The sequence below is a fragment of the Arachis ipaensis genome, chromosome B5 (assembly GCF_059453495.1).
Source record: "Arachis ipaensis isolate K30076 ecotype BB chromosome B5, ASM5945349v1, whole genome shotgun sequence".
Classification (NCBI taxonomy): domain Eukaryota; kingdom Viridiplantae; phylum Streptophyta; class Magnoliopsida; order Fabales; family Fabaceae; genus Arachis; species Arachis ipaensis.
In genome coordinates this window covers 42,260,788-42,266,178 of record NC_142440.1, presented here as the reverse complement: position 1 = coordinate 42,266,178, position 5,391 = coordinate 42,260,788, and the positions used below count along the sequence as shown (strand labels likewise).

The 5,391-nt window shown below is 41.6% G+C and overlaps 1 non-coding gene across 1 annotated transcript; it reads right to left on the bottom strand.

Annotated features, from left to right (window-relative positions):
* Window positions 1-550: 550 nt before the first annotated feature.
* On the bottom strand, window positions 551-658 carry LOC148563976 (small nucleolar RNA R71). The gene has a single exon (XR_015885613.1). It is a non-coding gene; the product is annotated as a small nucleolar RNA R71 (small nucleolar RNA).
* Window positions 659-5,391: the final 4,733 nt, after the last annotated feature.

Below are 5,391 nucleotides of genomic sequence, written 5' to 3'. Positions count from 1 at the left end.
TGTCCCTCTTTTTCATATGAGCAGGAGCAAGGACAAGAACATTCTTGTTGAAGCAGATCCAAAACCTGAAAGGACTCTGAAGAGGAAACTAAGAGAAGCTAAATTACAACAATCCAGCAAGCACCTTTCAGAAATTTTCGAACAAGAAGAGGAGATGGCAGCCAAAAATAATAATAATGCAAGGAGGATGCTTGGTGACTTTACTGCACCTAATTCCAATTTACATGGAAGAAGCATCTCCATTCCTGCCATTGGAGCAAACATTTTTGAGCTTAAACCTCAATTAGTTTCTCTGATGCAGCAGAACTGCAAGTTTCATGGACTTCTATCTGAAGATCCTTTTCAGTTCTTAACTGAATTCTTGCAGATATGTGATACTGTTAAGACTAATGGAGTAGATCCTGAAGTCTACAGGCTCATGCTTTTCCCTTTTGCTGTAAGAGATAGAGCTAGAGTATGGTTGCACTCTCAACCTAAGGATAGCCTGAACTCTTGGGATAAGCTGGTCAAGGCTTTCTTAGCCAAGTTCTTTCCTCCTCAAAAGCTGAGTAAGCTTAGAGTGGATGTTCAGACCTTTAGACTGAAAGAAGGTGAATCCCTCTATGAAGCTTGGGAGAGATACAAAGGACTGACCAAAAAGTGTCCTTCTGACATGCTTTCAGAATGGACCATCCTGGATATATTCTATGATGGTCTGTCTGAATTAGCTAAGATATCATTGGATACTTCTGCAGGTGGATCCATTTACCTAAAGAAAACGCCTGCAGAAGCTCAAGAATTCATTGACATGGTTGCTAATAACCAGTTCATGTACACTTCTGAGAGGAATCCTGTGAGCAATGGGACACCTCAGAAGAAGGGAGTTCTTGAAATTGATACTTTGAATGCCATATTGGCTCAAAATAAAATATTGACTCAGCAAGTCAATATGATTTCTCAGAGTCTGAATGGAATGCAAGCTGCATCCAACAGTACTCAAGAGGCATCTTCTGAAGAAGAAGCTTATGATCCTGAAAACCCTGCAATAGTAGAGGTGAATTACATGGGTGAACCTTATGGAAACACCTATAACCCCTCATGGAGAAATCACCCAAATCTCTCATGGAAGGATCAACAAAAGCCTCAACAAGGCTTTAATAATGGTGGAAGAAATAGGTTTAACAATAGTAAACCTTTTCCATCATCCACTCAGCAACAGACAGAGAACCCTGAACAGAATACCTCTAATTTAGCAAACTTAGTCTCTGATCTATCTAAGGCCACTGTAAGTTTCATGAATGAAACAAGGTCCTCCATTCAAAATTTGGAGGCACAAGTGGGCCAGTTGAGTAAAAGGATCACTGAAATCCCTCCTAGTACTCTCCCAAGCAATACAGAAGAAAATCCAAGAGGAGAGTGCAAGGCCATTGACATAGTCAACACGGCCGAACCTGGAGAGGAAGGGGAGGACATAAATCCCAGTGAGGAAGACCTCCTGGGACGTCCAGTGATCAATAAGGAGTTTCCCTTTGAGGAACCAAAGGAATCTGAAACTCATCTAGAGACCATAGAGATTCCATTGAACCTCCTTATGCCCTTCATAAGCTCTGACGAGCATTCATCTTCTGAAGAGAATGAGGATGTTACTGAAGAGCAAGTTACCAAGTACCTTGGTGCAATCATGAAGCTGAATGCCAAATTATTTGGTATTGAGACTTGGGAGGATGAACCTCCCTTGTTCACCAATGAACTAAGTGATCTGGATCAACTGACATTGCCCCAGAAGAAATAGGATCATGGAAAGTTCGTAATACCTTGTACCATAGGCAACATGATCTTTGAAAAGGCTCTGTGTGACCTTGGTTCAGGGATAAACCTCATGCCCCTCTCTGTAATAGAGAAACTGGGAATCTTTGGGGTGCAAGCTACTAAAATCTCATTAGAGATGGCAGATAATTCAAGAAAACAGGCTTATGGACAAGTAGAGGACGTGTTAGTAAAGGTTGAAGGCCTTTACATCCCTGTTGATTTCATAATCCTTGATACTGGGAAGGATGAGGATGAATCCATCATCCTTGGAAGACCTTTCCTAGCCACAGCAAGAGCTGTGATTGATGTTGACAGAGGTGAATTAGTCCTTCAATTGAATGAGGACTCCTTTGTGTTTACAACTCAAGGTTACTCTTCTGTAAACATGGAAAAGAGGCACAGTAAGCTTCTCTCAAAACAGAGTCAACCAGAGCCCCCACAGTCAAACTCTAAGTTTGGTGTTGGGAGGCCACAACCAAACTCTAAGTTTGGTGTTGAACTCCCATATCCAAACTCTAAGTTTGGTGTTGGGAAGTCTCAACAATGCTCTGAACATCTGTGAGGCTCCATAAGAGTCCACTGTCAAGCTATTGACATTAAAGAAGTGCTTGTTGGGAGGCAACCCAATTTTTATTTATCTAATTTTATTTTTCTTGTTCTTTCATGTTTTATTAGGTTCATGATCATGTGGAGTCACAAAATAAATATAAAAATTGAAAACAGAATCAAAAACAGCAGAAGAAAAATCACACCTTGGAGGAAGACCTTACTGGCATTTAAACGCCAGTAAGAAGCATCTGGCTGGCGTTCAACGCCAGAACAGAGCATGGTTCTGGCGCTGAACGCCCAAAATGGGCAGCATCTGGGCGTTTGAACGCCAGAATTGTACCCTGGAGAAGAGGTGGCACTGAATGCCCAGAACAAGCATGGTTCTGGCGTTCAACGCCAGAAATGGGCAACAAATGGGCGTTCAACACCCAAAACAAGCACCAATCTGGCGCTGAACGCCCAGAGTTGTGTGCAAGGGCATTTTGCATGCCTAATTTTGTGCAAGGTTGTAAATCCTTGAACACCTCAGGATCTGTGGACCCTACAGGATCCCCACCTACCTCCACTCACTTCTTCTCACCCCTCTTTCACACAATCCCATAAACACTCTTCCCCAAAACTCTTCACCAATCACCTCAATCTCTCTTCCTGATCACCACTTCACCACTCACATCCATCCACTCTTCCCCATAAACCCACCCAAAACCCACCCTTATGGCCGAACCTTACCCCCCCTCCCTTTCCTATATAAAGCCCTCCATCCTTCTTCATTTTCACACAACACAACCCTCTCTTCCCCTTCTTGGCCGAATACACCCCTCCCCCCTCTCCTCCATATTTTCTTCTTCTTCTTCATCTATTCTTTCTTCTCTTGCTCGAGGGCGAGCAATATTCTAAGTTTGGTGTGGTAAAAACATAAGCTTTTTGTTTTTCCATTACCATTGATGGCACCCAAGATCGGAGAATCCTCAAGAAAAAGGAAAGGGAAGACAAAAGCTTCCACCTCCGAGTCATGGGAGATGGAAAGATTCATCTCCAAAGCTCATCAAGACCACTTCTATGATGTTGTGGTCAAGAAGAAGGTGATCCCCGAGGTCCCTTTCAAGCTCAAGAAGAATGAGTATCCGGAGATCCGACATGAAATCCAAAGAAGAGGTTGGGAAGTTCTAACAAACCCCATCTAACAAGTCAGCATCCTAATGGTTCAAGAGTTCTATGCAATTGCATGGATCACTAGGAACCATGATCAAAGTAAGAACCCAAACCCAAAGAATTATATTACAATGGTTCGGGGAAAATACTTAGATTTTAGTCCGGAAAATGTGAGGTTGGCATTTAACTTGCCTATGATGCAAGGAGATGCACGCCCCTACACTAGAAGGGCCAACTTTAATCAATGGTTGGACCAAGTCCTCATGGACATATGTGTGGAAGGAGCTCAATGGAAGATTGACTCCAAAGGCAAGCCGGTTCAATTAAGAAGACTGGACCTCAAGCCTGTGGCTAGAGGATGGTTGGAGTTCATCCAACGCTCCATCATCCCCACTAGCAACCGATCTGAAGTTACTGTGGATTAGGCCATCATGATTCATAGCATCATGATTGGAGAGGAAGTAGAAGTTCATGAAGTCATCTCCCTTGAATTCTACAAAATAGCCGAAAAGCCCTCACCTGGGGCAAGGCTAGCTTTTCCTCATCTTATTTGCCATCTATATTACTCAGCTGGAGCTTTCATAGAAGGAGACATTCCCATTGAGGAAGAGAAGCCCATCACTAAGAAAAGGATGGAGCAAGCAAGAGAGCCCATTCATCGATCTCAAGAGACGCATGAATCTCATCACCATGAGATCCCGGAGATGCCTCAAATGTATTTTCCTCCACAAAACTATTGGGAGCAAATCAACACCTCCCTAGGAGAATTAAGTTCCAACATGGGACAATTAAGGGTGGAACATCAAGAGCACTCCATCATCCTTCATGAAATAAGAGAAGATCAAAAAGAAATGAGGGAGGAGCAACAAAGACAAGGAAGAGACATAGAAGAGCTCAAGGACATCATTGGTTCCTCAAGAAGGAAACGCCACCATCACTAAGGTGGACTCATTCCTTGTTCTTATTTTCTGTTTTTCGTTTTCTTAATGTTAAGTGCTTATCCATGTTTGTGTCTTATTACATGATCATTAGTAGTTAGTAACTATGTCTTAAAGTTATGAATGTCCTATGAACCCATCACCTCTCTTAAATGAAAACTGTTTTAATTCAAAAGAACAAGAAGTACATGAGTTTCGAATTTATCCTTGAACTTAGTTTAATTATATTGATGTGGTGATAATACTTTTTGTTTTCTAAAATAATGCTTGAACAATGCATATGTCTTTTGAAGTTGTTGTTTAAGAATGTTAAATATGTAGGCTCTTGAAAGAATGATGATAAGGAGACATGTTATTTGATAATCTGAAAAATCATAAAAATGACTCTTGAAGCAAGAAAAATCAGCAAAGAACAAAGCTTGCAGAAAAAAAATATAGGCGAAAAAAAATAAATAAAAAGAAAAAGCAAGCAGAAAAAGCCAAAAGCTCTTAAAACCAAGAGGCAAGAGCAAAAAGCCAATAACCCTTAAAACCAAAAGGCAAGGGTAAATAAAAAGGATCCTAAGGGAGATTTGATAAACCCCAATTTTGTGGTTTATCTTGTGCTTATTTTGGGAGATTTTATCAACATTTCTCGCACTTATTCACAAAAAATGCATGGTTTTGTGTTCACTTTCCAATATTGCTCCATGATGGAAAACATGCTTATTTTGCCTTAAAATTGCCATATTTTAATCCTCTTCTATTGCCATTCGATGCCGTGATATATTTGTTGAGTAATTTCAGGAATTATAGGATAGGAATGACTTAGAAGAGAGGGAGAAAGCATGTACAAAAAGGGAGGAACATGAGGAATTGAGATCTTGGGAAAAACAGCACCGGCGCGCTCGCGCACTCCATGTGCACGCGTGGATGGGATTGGCTGGAAGCGGCGTGCAAGGATGGACACCTCCGCGCGGATCAG